This window comes from Rhododendron vialii, chromosome 2a, assembly GCF_030253575.1.
Source record: "Rhododendron vialii isolate Sample 1 chromosome 2a, ASM3025357v1".
Taxonomy (NCBI): Eukaryota; Viridiplantae; Streptophyta; class Magnoliopsida; order Ericales; family Ericaceae; genus Rhododendron; species Rhododendron vialii.
This window is the reverse complement of record NC_080558.1, coordinates 33402949-33417726: the sequence shown is the minus strand read 5'-3', so window position 1 is coordinate 33417726 and position 14778 is coordinate 33402949. Positions and strand designations below refer to the sequence as shown.

General features: G+C 37.7%; 1 long non-coding RNA gene and 1 other non-coding gene across 3 annotated transcripts; one reads left to right on the top strand and one right to left on the bottom strand.

Moving 5' to 3' along the window:
• Nucleotides 1-6736: 6736 nt before the first annotated feature.
• Nucleotides 6737-13396, bottom strand: LOC131316359 (uncharacterized). 2 transcript variants are annotated; one of them, XR_009197081.1, is made up of 4 exons: nt 13250-13396; nt 10165-12157; nt 8560-8852; nt 6737-8134 (listed from the first exon to the last, which is right to left on the bottom strand). It is a non-coding gene; the product is annotated as an uncharacterized LOC131316359 (long non-coding RNA). The 2 variants fall into 2 exon arrangements; XR_009197080.1 differs by having other exon boundaries at nt 6737-8852.
• On the top strand, nt 12815-12922 carry LOC131318291 (small nucleolar RNA snoR100). Its single transcript, XR_009197616.1, has one exon. It is a non-coding gene; the product is annotated as a small nucleolar RNA snoR100 (small nucleolar RNA).
• Nucleotides 13397-14778: the final 1382 nt, after the last annotated feature.

The window sequence follows — 14778 nt, the reverse complement described above, 5'->3', positions numbered from 1 at the left end:
CATGTCCACGTAGGAATTAACATCTTTCATTGAAGATGCTCTTATTTTGCCATAATTTTACATTGATGGGCCATTATCTGGCAACTTTTGTATTTTGATAATGGATTTTGATATAATTTTTTTCTCATTCGTTAAACCTAATCGATGCTATTCTAGGGGAGGTGGGGAAAAATGAGGCTTACGGAAATCGAATTCTGCCCAGGTGCCTAGGGCATAAGGCCTCACCACTTACGATTTTTATATAATTTAAGAAACAAAGATATAGTTTAGGGATTTCTTGGATTAATTAAAGTCTTGTCCTCATCTCTACCATTGTATACTTCATTCTATATATTTTTCACTGCATGTGTTCGTCCACCTCCATCGTTCGAGCGGTGAGTTTGATCTCCATTTTCCAAGTGTGTGTGTTTGCACGTGAGAGAGGAGAGGGAGAGGGAGAGGGAGAGAGGGTGAGAGTGACATAAGTTGGTGTTACCCACTTTTCCACCGCGTAGGCGTGACCGGAAAATTAATGGCATGTGCAATATGAGCGTGGGCGTGCCAAGACTTGTCGTCGTCCAACGTATGAAAAGTGTAGGCGTGCATGTGTTCGTCCACCTCCATCGTTCGAGCGGTGAGTTTGATCTCCATTTTCCAAGTGTGTGTGTTTGCACGTGAGAGAGGAGAGGAGAGGGAGAGGGAGAGGGAGAGAGAGGGTGAGAGTGACATAAGTTGGTGTTACCCACTTTTCCACCGCGTAGGCGTGAGCGGAAAATTAATGGCATGTGCAATATGAGCGTGGGCGTGCCAAGACTTGTCGTCGTCCAACGTATGAAAGGTGTAGGCGCGCACCTCGATCTAACTTCATATGTAGTGCAATTACATGTGACCCAAAGGATGAGACCACAAAAAGGTTCGTGGTTTGCCACAACGAAGTGGACTTAGAATTTTCCAACCATGTGAGAAAAAGTATAGAACATCGTAAAATAAAGACGAACTTTATTAAGTCGAAATAATAAAGTTGGGTACAAGGAAAAGTAAAAACTCAAACTACTCGATAAAGTAATTGAGTTGGGTACATGAAAAGTAGAATAGATGCTTCTGTAACGGTCCGAATTTTTAAGTAATAATTTTTTTATTTACAAATATAATTTTTGTTTGATTAGTTATACGAAAATTATTTATGTCGTCACATGAAAATTTTTATTTCATAATCAATTGTGTGCGCATGCGTGTCCGACGAGTAAATTCCTTATTGTGTGTATGTGTGTGCACTGAATCATTTTACCTAAACAATTTTACCCGGCCAAGTAATATATAATTTTCTTCCATCCTTGTCTGCAAATTTCTTTTTCTCTTAGCCAATCAAAGTGTGACAACACTTAAGAGTAGTATTCTCTTTTAACCCTTAAATTAAAGCCCCGATCCTATTTTGTTTTTGCCCAAGGGTTCTTAACCAAACTCACCTTATACCTGCCACCCCATTCTCTACAAAGAAATAGAACCCATTTTTCCCCGAACCCATTCTCGACAGAGGAGGGAGAGAGAGACGGTCACCACCTTCGGTCACCATCATCACCGCCACCTCCAGCCACCATTTCAACCTCTATTTTTAGGTTCAGAAAATATCCATTTCCAGTCACCAAAATAGCTCCAGAACCAGCCAGAGAATAGCCCTTTTCAACATCGGATCGGCTCCGAAGCAGCCCGGAAAATCTGCTCCCAAAGCCAGTCCCAAATAGCCACAGAAATAGCCCGTTCCCGCCCCGAAACCTGCTGCATTTCAGTTCCTTAACAGCCCCGGAGAATGCATTGAAAATCAGTTCGTATCGGCACAGCCGAGCACCAATGCCGCACCTCCACTGCCGTACACACTACTACCACCGACGAGCTCTGCCGTCGCTCCGATCCGCCACCGAACCTCTCCGCCGTAACCGTTTGCCGAACAAAAGGTAGTCCGAACTCACTTCCCTAAATATATATTATGTTCCGTATTGATTATTTCGTGTTTCGGTATTATAAGATTCTAACCCGACGTCGTAAACTGAGTTGGGCCGAAACCCACTGATTTTCCGTTGAAAACAGTCGCTGGAAATGGAAATGTTCAAACTAGTATTAGAAAAATTACAGTTTGGCTCCTCGAGTTGTTTGGCTTATAAATCTAACCCTAGTGTAATGGAATCTAATATTATAAGTCCCAACATTAATTAGTTTCGAGTTGATCCTAGTTTTGTTGCAAATATGAATTTTTCTAATGCCGTCAACATCCCGAGATGATTGAGAGTAAACGTGGATTTTAGCTTTGAAAAAGAAAAGAGAAAAGAAAAGGAATTACTTAATTTGTTTTGATCGAATGATTCACTTTTATTGCACGGTTAAATATTTTTAGCATGTTGGTATGTTTAGTTGGATTATTGAATCGTATGATTTGTTATTATTGTAAAACTAATTATCGTTAGCTTGTTAGCATGTTTCCTAGAAATGTTGGACTGCGTGATGTGTTGTTGTACTTGTAGAATGGACAAATAGGTTTCCAGGGTGGTATACGATTAGACGTAGACGTTAATAAGTAAAGGATAAATGAGAAAGTGATTGAGTCTTGATTTTAAGATGGGTGCTAACAGGGGCCCTGTCTTGTGTTAAAAGGGGTGCTAACAGGGGCCCAGTCTTATGTTAATGGGTGCTAACCGGGGCCCAGGTTGTTTGAAAGACGTAACCCTAGGTAGGGCACAGTGGTGATTGGCTGCGAGAACAGATTTGGTTCCTTCCTTGTGTGGTTGCGTCGACTGTAGATCCGAATAAATAATTTGGTAGCTATCAGCGGGACACAACAAGGAGCTGTCTGAATCACACTGGGTTGCCTTACGCTGGAGGTTAAGGGTAGGATGGATCTCAAGGTGAGATTCGAGATTTCACATAAGTTAAAAAATAGTAATTGAAATCAAGCGCCATTAATTATTTGCATTGCCTTCCTTATCTTGTTATGTGTAAGTTATGGGTTTCGGGTAGGTTTTGACTACTGAGCATCATCGCTCACGGTACTATGTTGCCCTGGTAACTCGAACACCAGGTACCAAAGATGGAGCAGAAGTGTCGTACGATTCGATCGAGTTCAATCCTATTGAGAAAGAAGCTGAAAACCTTGGTTTCCGTGCGCATAGTCGCTCTGATTAATTTAAGTCGACTTTATTTTGGAAGCTTCTAAGTTTATTTGGAAATTGTAATATGTTGATTTATTCAAAACGATTGTAATATAATGACATATGCTTTTGAACTAGTGACGTAGTAAATTTATGAATTTCTTTTGTGAAAATAATCTTTTAAATATTTTATTAATGTCTCTGAATTTTCGGGGCGTTATAGCTTCGCTGGAAAGATTTTGATTTAAGCGCTGAATTTTGAGGTGTTGAACCCGGATTAAGCCTTCCAAACTAGTAATATTTATAGGCCATGCATGCTCTTCGGTCTTCAAGGTTTAGGGAGTTTTCTTTCCCGCCTTCACCTCCTCGTGCCATGTGTCCTATACAACTTCTCCATTCATGCACATCATGGGCTAATGGGCGGTTATTAGCGGTTTATCACCATGTTGGAGCCAAGAAACAGTTATTGGTGCAAACCATGCCCTAAAATCTCGAAAACATGGGTCATGGAGCCATTTGACTCATTCAAATGGCCATTGAATATTCTCCTGGATGGGAAAAATGGTTGCCGAAGTGTAACTTCCTCCATTATTTAAGGGATTCCAAGCAACATGCCAGGTGGACAATAACTTCTTCGAATAATTCAAATCCATGGAAAATTATTCGGTGCATCTCGTTCCACTTGCATCTTGCTCCAAATCACAAAGTTAACGTGGCCCATTAATTTTCAGCCCAAGAAACTGATGAATAGCGGCCCAATTTAATTAAGAATTAATTAAATGACCTTTTAGCGCTAGCCCAAGGTTTGGTACTAAAAACGGGTGTAAACAGTTGGTATACATCATACAAAGATTTTTTGAACCGTGTAGAATTTACTCTCAATTAAAAGTCGCCGTTTGATATACTCATTTTCACATTTTCTGTTTCTCATTTATTCATTTTGGCTGTTTGGTTGAGAAACAAATAACTCATTCCATGAGAATGGGTTTTGAGAATTGAAGAAAGGAGAAGAGAAAAGTAAAAAAGAGGGGAAGAAGAGTTTTTTCCATTCTCCTTTTCCCATTCTCGGAGAGCAGCCACACCAAAAGACCCCCATATCCTCTCTGGTTGTCAATAATTCCCCAAAACCCCTCACATGCATGTAAAAGTTATCCCTCTCCACAGTCTGATACTCATCTTCCACAAATCCTTCATTGAGGAGTCGGCGCTGGAAAATTGGACTTGAGTGGCGCGAATTGTTGTGCCGAAGATGGTCTCTTTGCGGTCTCTGCACAACTGGGTCATACGTATCCGGTGAAGGGATTGGGTTCCCCATGCGTGGAAGAGAGTGTTGGTGTCTCAGTGGCCATTCTTCATTCTCTCCGTGGAAGAGGATAGAATCAATAGATACAGAAAGAGGATAGAATCGATAGATAAGGTTTTTGTTATGTGGGATAGTTATATGCTGCTTTAATTTCACAATAAAATTTTAAAAAAAAATTTGATTAAAATATTATTCATACACATTATACACCATTATAAATAATAAGGGGCAACATAGTAAAAAAACAATCATAATTCATTTCATATCATATCTCTCAAACACTACTTATGTTGCAAAATACATTATGCACATATCATCCAAACACTTTACCAAATTTAAAATACATTTTGACCATAATCCAAAAGAGTACTGCTATGAGTACCGTCAGTTTTCGTAGGGAAACCATATCGACTGCCACGTCGGGCCGTCTCCGATCACCGGGCGGCCGATCCGAGCCGTCCAAAAATTATAAAAAAAAACCTGAAGGGCTTGGCGCGGGAATCAATGGCATCCGATGTGTGTAGGGTGGTTGGATCAAACACCTTATACACATCGGATGTCGTTGATTCCCGCTTTGGGCCCCTCGATTTTTTTTTAGAATTTTTGGACTGTTCAGATCGGCCGTCCGGTAGCTGGAGATGGCCCGGTGCGGCCGTCGGTACACCATCGGTACTTATATCATTTTTGAATCCAAAAAGTCAAAAAGTCAAAAAGGTGAAAATAAAAAGCCAAAAAGTAGGCTCCAAGTGATCCAATTTTCAATCCATTTGAACTGTTGCAAAGATTTTATTATTCTAATCATATTATTCTAAAGGGTCGTAATTAAATTTTGTCTATAAGACTCTTATAATCAAGTATTTGCTCTTTATTTGGGATCCAATAAAGTATAAACTTGACTATGAGAGTCTTAAAGATAAAAATTAATTATGACCATTTCGAATAATATGATAAAAAAATAATATATTCGTACTATTTCAAACAGATTGAAAATTGAAATACTTAATTTTCTTTTAACTTTTTGTAATATATAGTTACAAAATTAAATGCTCTAATTTTTAATCCATTTAAATTGGTGCATAAATATTATTTTTCTGATCATTATTTTAAAAAATTATAATTAACTTTTGACTCTAAAACTTTCATAATTAAATTTCTACTCTGAGAAGTCATAAATGAATTTGACTTTTTGCTAGTTGCTCACTTTTAGCTTCAGCTATCCTATTCTCATTGATTTGGCAGGCATTGCTTCCTACTTTAGCTTGAGTTGTCCTTTTCTCGTTCATTTGGCAGGCATTACTTTCTACACGGCCCTTTTACTTCTGGGGGTAGCTGTGCCGTAGCCAATGTCCTTGGCAAGGACTAAAGAGGGTAGGAGGGGATACAATTATTACAAGCCTTGAAATTAATGTAGCTTCTAGCTAGGTAGGTTTACTTAACATGGTAGACTAGCCCAATGTGGTGCAAAAAATACATTATTCTTTTTTTTATTATTAGATGTTCGGACCAGCTTGTGAAAAATACACGTTCCTTGTTGAGCAAATAAAAAGAAAATCCGCACTCCTTTGGTTAGCTGTGAAAATGCACAAGTGCTGGAATCTTATCAAATCCACACTCGGAGTGGTTAAGTGAAATCTTCTATCAATGCGATGTGGTAATGTGTTTTTTTAATTTTTTTATTTTGGTACAAGCAATATTGCGTTTTCATTTAATATCACTCGATTGCATTAACATATTGCGTGAGATTTGTCTCTCCCATAGTTCATGTCACAGGTGCACATAAACGGCATGTTTCATATTGATCACGTCGTTTTGTGTCAAAAATAAATTTATAAAAGTTTGGAGTTAATTACTACACCGTAGAATAGTGGTCAAGACCGAGTGTCAATCCGTAATGACAAATTGGTTAAGTTACTATAATTTTGATCAACTTCTAGATTAATTCGGAAAATTAAAGATTGATTGATTGGATTGTTTTGAAGAGCTAATTAAACTAAAGAGCAATTTAATTAAAAAGTTTAGAAACGATGGAGGAAAATATCTAGGGTTTCGAATCCACCCCGACGGCATAACAATATGCATAGGCTAGGTTTATTTATTCGAATTAAAATAGATTATCGCTAGGGCTTGCAACCACTTTCGATAATTGTTAAGGAAATAATCAGGTTGTTAAAATGCATAGACTATCCCATAGCACGGAGCCACCTAACAGCACGATCCATCTTATAAACATAATCTATCTTAGAACTCCAATCATAATCAATGAAAACCATTGCAAAACTAAGTATTTGAAATCACGAATACAAATACTCAATTGATAGGAAGATTTAAAATCAATTCATTCAATTGCAATGAAAAGGGTTCTGAGTTTTACAATAAACTCGAATAATAATCCAAAACGTAGGCATAAACGAAGTTACTTGGCGCGAAGTTTCATCGCCCCCCTAGACAATGGGTTTAGCCGGCCATGGAAACACAGCTTTTTCTTTCTAATCTGCTCTCAACCGAATGGTCTCCAAGCGTGGTCTCGTCATGTGCGTATATTGCTCCTTTTATATGCCGTCCCTCAAAGCAAGCCCTCTTCTTTGGTTAAATTTGTTGCCAGGAAAACAAAGCCTCCTTTTCCTCTGGCCCTCGCTCACGATTTTCGCCAATAATGGAGTTAATGCACTCCAGGTCCTCAAAGCTTAGCACATGCTACGAGCGGGCCCCCAAGCTTATTAAAGTTTGCACTTTAACTCATTAAAATGTTAAACTTACAAACACGAGAAATGAATCACTAATCTCCAAGTAACAATATAAATGGACTTAACAAGGATAAATTAGGGGGCGCTAATATGAACATTTAGGCGCCTATCACATGTCACAGGTGCTCCTGTCGTGCTTTAAGCACACTAGGCTCCCATGTTCCTGCAAAACCATCATGAACTGGCCAAGGATTTTCAAATTCCAAGATCTTCCGTTTGCAAATGAGAGAAAGGCAAAACACTGCCAGGAATCAGCAATGATACCACTCTGGAGCAACGCTGAAATAATTCAGTTGTGGTTCAGAATTCAATTACCGCTCTGGAGCAACGCCGAAATAATTCTGTTGTGGGTCAGAATTCAAATAGTACGTAGCAGAACTTAGATACTGAATGCTTGTGAAATAGAAAACCATTTACAACTGAAAGCAAACAAAAGGAGAAGAAACCAAGTAGCGAATAGACAATGAATGAGCTCGCTTTGACAAGTTAAGAGTCGGTAACCCTGCCATATATTTTTCTCTATTGCATTCTTTTGACATCTTACGACACTCCATTCTTCAATATACGACGTTTACCTCACTTGTCTATCTCATCTTGTCCCACCTAACCCCACTTGATTGCCAACTAATTCGCACAAGTATTCAGAATCCATACCTTCGGCTTTGTATCTCAGTGTTGCGCCGAAGGTTGGAATAGAAGCCAATGTTACCCAACAAGAAAAGGGCCAGAACAAACACAGCCGTAAGAAGTACCAAAATGTGCTGCGTAATCCTTCTTCTACGCCTGTTGCGAAGAGGTGGAGAGAGATTTGTCTTGCTCTTAGTGAACTGGAATGTTTTTTAAGGCTGTTTTGTTATAGTCAAAGGACTATCTTTGATTTCCAGCTCCTTGGTATTTACAAATGGGTATTTTGCAGCAGCTGCCTTCTTTCTCTGCTTCTTCTCCCCCTCCGGCACAAACGCTATTTTCTTCATTTTTAAGGAATATGAAAACAAAAAATAACTTCAGGCAAGAGTGATACGCATGTGCTTCTTCCTCGTTACTGCTAGTGCTTAAATAGATTAAGGCTTCGTTTGGATTGACCAGGCCTTCAAATGAAGGGATTTGATGTCTAATACTAACAATAATGTCAGAAGTGTAGTTAATACATGGTTTGTGAAATTAGATTGGAAGATGATTAAAAAAGTAGAACAGATGTATTTCACTGGGATCATTGTATGACTAGCTCCCTTAACACGATAGATTCAAATCACTATCAAATCTAAATTTGAGCTACCCAGGTCGAGTCCTGATGTTAATTCTGTTCGTTTGAAATCCACAGCCATCAGAATGAACCTAAAGAGCATTAATAATAAAGTTTACGGGAGTCAACTTCTCTTACTGTTCAGCTTACTTTTGTGGTGGCCTTATTTTGGGCCTTCCTTCTCTGCAGTTCTCCTATTCCTCTCTAATGCCCCATTTGCTCTGGCCTTCTCCTCCAGCCAATGTAGCTCTTTCAACTTGGCTCTGCCTGACATCATGTTCTACAAGAAACAATTGCCAATTAAGCTAGTCCAACACTTAGGCTTCCTGGGATTTTCAGTTATTGCAGTCTGATCTGTTACGTACCCTCTGTTTGTTCACCTTCCACAGTTAACACTTTCCTTTCTTGTTTCAGAGTTCGAATTGGAAAATTCGAAGTTTTTCCTGCAAGGGGTAGAAAGAGACCCGATCAATTATTTCATACACATCATTAGGCCAAGTGCCCAACCATCTGACATCCTAAATCTCCTCAGCATAAATGAGGAGAAAAATCTAGAGGTCACAGAAAAAGTAGAAACGCTCATTATACAACGTAAAAGGGAAATATAGCAGCTTATAGCATTTCACATTTTCAATTAAAATGAAATTCATCAGTTTATCATAACGTGAAGTGTCCATTTGTTCGTCTTTCCACTCTTTCCGTAGAGTTATGATTCTTATATTGTACAGAAAACCATACTATTATGTTTTCCATTGGTAAGTATATTGAATAAAGTTCGAGAACAAACATCATGGACATGAAAATCTAATGTATGAGAGCTAAAGTGATTCATGACCATAAAGCATGTTAGGGTTAGGACTTGTATGTTGGATTGTCTATGTCACATTACTCATACGACTCTACATCTGAGTAATTTTTAATAGCTTTATTTTCCGAACATCCTTAATAGAAAGAAAATAGAACGTCAAATTAAATAATAATACTCGATCTATAGATTTAAGTTTCTTTTAGTCCTGATATTCACTGTTATCTCATCATACACATGCTGTGCGGGCAAATCACTAGTATAAAATAAAATACTCTGCACTGAAAAGAAATAGCAGAAAATCAGCTGTCCTGAGGAGCCTGCCTGAGTTTGTTGAAGATGTTTGGACTTTTCCTTTCTTTTCTTTTCTTTTTTTTTGGGGGGGGGGGGGGGGGGGGGGGGGGGGGTGTGGGGGTGTGTGTGTGTGTGTGTGTGTTCTTTGGAAGATGTTTGAACTTTCACCAATTCACTTTTGTAGCAATATCGCTAATGTTGAGTTTGGGTGAGGGCCTGCAGAGGAAGTTATCAAGAGAAGGGGCATGGCAAAAGGAGAGAAGATAATGAATTGCAGAACCGATGTTTATTTTCTATGTTCCTCACAGTTTTCCTTTCCCTAGTAAATCTATCCACAATTACATAATCGAAACAATGCTTAAAAGAACCTCTATTCTGGCTGTGTGTGTGATTAGCTAAAAAGCAATTTCATGTTGGGTTATACTTAAAAACGAGTACAGAAAAAGTAGCACTGGGCCTTCAAAGAAGTAAATTCAAATCAGCAACTAACCCAAATAAGCTATTACGATAGCTAAATGAAGGGCCCAAACATGCAGATCAGATATTGTTCCAAGGCATGGAAACAAGTGTCATGTTAAAGGTGTACAAATTTAGAGAGTTAATTGCATTCTGTGGATTCATATAGAATATTCAAAATACAAAGAAGCTATAATTACCTCAATTTATTCTTTGGAAACCCGGAGCTACTCAACATTCAGAATCAGACAGTGCTTTTGGAAGTCCATTACTTCTTGCATTTGCTTCCTTTGCTCTTTTTCCTTTGCTCTAGGCAAGAAAACATCATTTTCCTTCTTCCATATAACAACAATAAGCGCACCTCTCTGTTCATCACTTCCCTATAAATTCTTTGCCATTTGTTCAAGCTTTTTACTAAGCTTATGTTTCCGCATCATGAACTGCAACTTGCTCTAGCGCCTCAGCCGACTCATCCTTTATAAAGTTTATTTCCATGCTTTTTAGAAACTATAGAGTTCTAGTAAAAGGACCTCTTTCTTTAATCTTTCCTCCTCTTCAATCCACAATCTTCTTGTTTCCTTCTTCTTCTTTTTTTCCCCGTTTTGGGGATGGGAATAAAATTAAGACTGCAGGATGGACCTGTTTTAAGGCCAACCTCCATAGATACAACAGATGACAGGGCCGTGTGGCTTAATGTCATACTAAATACATTGAACAAAGTTGCAACAATCAGTGAAAACCTAAAGGTGTACAACAATACTAATTTTGAGAGCACACATGCAAATTTATTTGATATATTCATAATACAGATACAAATAAAAAGTCTTTTGGAACTAGAATTACCTCAAATTATTCTTTTGGCACCCTGAACCTCAACATTCAAAATCATAGCTTAGAAGTTCGTTATGTCTTGCATTTGATTCCTTTGATCATTATCTTCCCCTCTAGGCAATAAAACATGATTTTCCTTCGTCCGTGTAACAGCAAGAAGCATATTTCCCTGCTCCCTGCTCATCACCTTCCTATAACTCCTTTGCCATCAGTTCAAGCTTTTGACTGAATTTGTTTGTTTCCACTTCATGAACTTTAACTTGCTCCAGTGCCTCAGCTAACTCACCCTTCCACGCTCTTTTAGAAACTAAAATTTCTTGCCAACTTGGCTGGTATTTCTAATGTTGTCTCTTGAGAAGCTAGCTCAAATCTCTCCTTTTCTTTAGCCATTGCAGCAGAAAATTCTAGGGCTAAGTGCTCCTTTTTGGCCAGTGATGTTTCTAGTAAAAGGAGTTCTTGCTTTTAATCTTTTCCCTGCTTCAATCAATAATCCTGATTTCCCTTTTTTCCGAGGTTCAAGGAATCTCCAATATCATTTTCACGCAATACTTCGCATTCGAGCCGTTAATCTCCACAAGCTTTCATATGCCTACTAATGGAGAATTCCACCCACCCCAACCAAATCTTATGATATCGATCTCTTTCTCGTGTGTTGTCACTACATGGTGATTCTCTCATGTTCCACTAAAGCATCAGAACACAATCCTTTTCCCACATTCCGAGTAGGCTCATGGTATATTACCGAAGACCCTAATAATGGGTTATGTTTGGAATGTCTAAAAAGAAAGTTTTACGCAACATGTTTTTGTCTTTATTTAACTTTTCCATAGCTTCTGATAAAAAAACTCATTACTTTTCGGTTCAAAATGGACCAGATAAACATATTCTCTAAAAAGTAAAAAATAGGAAAGTTTGGATATATTTTTTTACACTTAATCGAACTAGTCCAAAGGGTGGGGACTATATCTCTTAGTTTTTTCGGTTTCTATGGTCAATACAAGCAGGAAAAAGAATTTTTTTTACCAAACACTGAGAAAAGCTAAGAAAAGACAAAAACAACTCTAAACAAAAGTTAAGCTTTCTATATTTTCCAAACATAGTCTCGCATTTATCAACATGCAGTTGGAGAAAATGCAATTTCTCCTTTAGGACGGCAACCTCCATTTCTTTGGCGGCGATTTCCTCGGCCGCCAATTGTTGAACTGCTTTTACCATCCCCTTGATAACAGAGTCATTAACCATCCTCGAAATTGTTAATCGGTTGTTGATATCCTCTAAATACGAATCTAAATCCTCAAGAAGGTCTACACCCACCTCTCTCACTCCCTCCATAACTTCTTGACCCTCCATTCAAATACGAATCTGGTAAAAAAAAAATAGCAATGCAACGGCGGAAATCAGAAAACTAAGCTCAATTTCATAAATCAACGATTACAACCCAATATTCCTAATTTATATTACTTTTTTGATACTTGATTTCATATGTTTCATTCAAAATTCTCTCTGTAAGAACACCGAGACTTCATATTTTGTTTCTCTCTTAATGTCTACAAAAATCAAAGTAATACTCAAGGATTCTAATGCAGTCACCATTCCTTGGTAAAAAGAGTCACTCCTTGAAATGGTTCATCGTCATTCATAAGATATGAACGTGAATCTAAATCCTCCAGGAAAAGGTCTACAGTCATGTTCTGATTTTCAACAGCACAACTAAATTCTGATTTTAAACAGCACAACTGAATTGTCACTCTAATCTATGGCTACTTGAACTGATCCCACCACCAACGTCTCTCAGTTTAACGGTTACAGTAGTGGTGTAATGGTATCGCGGGAGAATTGAACAATCCGTGGGGAATCGGTTGTAGCTGTCGTGAATTTTTAAAAATTATTTTTGACGAAAAAAGGCTTAAAGTGCCTAAATCAACCGTTGCTGCCATGAAATATTCCGTGAATAGGAAAAGGCCTGATACGTAGAGGAACCAGCCAATATGCATGTGATTATTCATCTCACCAGTATTAGAACGCAGAAAGCATGGTTACGTGCACATAAATTGATTTGGGTCTCTAGGTCTACCCTCTCTGATACCTTTCGGCTTTAATTTGGGAGTATAATTCTACAGCAAGACATCCCTTCAGCTTCTAGGATTTTGGAGGTGTATGGGGTTACTGTTTCAGTAGTATTCTGAACCACTTTATGCATATATTATCAAATCACGGGATTAGATAAGTTCTGTTATTGTATTGTAAAGGCCCAAAAACCGTACCGTAAGGTCGGATAGTTAAACAAAAATGCTACTTGCACAATTCAAATAAAATAGTAACCCACCAACGAGAACTCGGAAAATTAAGCTCAATGCGATATAGAACGAACTACGAATACGATCCAGTTAATACTTCACTTCCAACGAAAGCAGACATGCAAATGAAGTTCAAACCTAAGAAATCAGAACTTACAAGTGGAAAACGATGATCCCAGAATCTCTCTCTCTCTCTCTCTCTCTCTCTCTCTGACTTTATTCGGTTTTTGTTTTTGTTTTTGTTTTTCCAGGGTTTTGGGTTGAGATAGGAAGTGATTAGAAGATACGGGAACAGGCGCAATTGTAATCAGCGCAGCGGTATGATTAATGAACCTTTCATAATCGGTCATTTAATTCACTAATGTTGCCAATGTTGACTTTATTGCATGGTAATTACGGATTGCTAGCATGTAGCCTACGATACGACACGTTACCAAAAAAAATTTGTGGGAGGATATCTATATTATAAAACAGGACGGTTTTCTATTAAAATGTCTATTCATACAAACAGAGCACTCTTTACAACCGTTCGATCTTACTTCCTATTAACTTTGTAGCTGTCGGATCGAATGAATATTTCCTAATATATAAATCTACAATGTCTATTCATAAAAATAGAGCACCATCTACAACCGTTCGATTATACTTCCTATTAATTTTGTAGCCGTCGGATCGAATGAATATTTCTTAATATATAAATCTACAATAATGTAAATATTTTCCAAACTTCCAAATTATGTACACTGCTATAATCTGCCAAAATTGTATATTCCGGAGAGGCATGATTGTATAATCCTAATGCTAATTGTATAATCAGCCAATTTTCAGGAAAGACATGATTGTTTAATCAGTCAATATTGTATAATCCTAATCCTAATGCTATATTCCGGAAATTAATTCAATCATGCCTTTCTTTTATTGACTAATCATAATCCTAATCTCAACTCTCTTTTTTATTGACTAATAATAATATTTCGAAAATTAGTGACTAATCCTAATGCTATAATCAGCCAAAATTTGAAATAAAAATAATGAAATCTATATAATATGACAAGAAAGTTTTCTACCAAATCCTGATATCCTGATTTGTTATGAGGGTAAAAAAAAAAAACTTAATTTATCCATCGGTTAAATTAAGACTTGCCGTTGATTGACTTAAAGATCTGATTGTCGTTGATTGACTTAAAGATCCGATTGCCTATTGTAATGATTTTCGATTGTAATGACTTACTTTTTTTCTATCCAATTTACCTATTGCCGATTGTAATGATTTCTGAAATTTTCGAAATTGCCGATTGTAGTTGATTGTAATGATTTTCGAAATTGCCAAAATTGCCGATTGTAGTTGATTTGGGTGTAATTAAAGACTTGATTGTAAAGACTTGCCGTTGACTGGGTGAGTATTTCTGAAATACAAATGGGTGATTTATGAATTTGTCGTTGATTGGTGAGTGCTAAAATGGAAATACAAATCGGGTAAGGCAAATTTGCTGTTAATTGAACAATACATATTGGGTGAAACAAATTTATATCCCTCTCTCTCCCTAATCGTTTCTCTTTCTCTCTCTCCCTAAACGTTTCTCCCTGACTCTCGCCCTCTCTCCAATTCTCTCACCACAGGTATGGCTTTTTACTTCGTTTTTTTTTCAGTTTTTCATGTTTTTTTTTTATCTCCCTCTCTCTCCC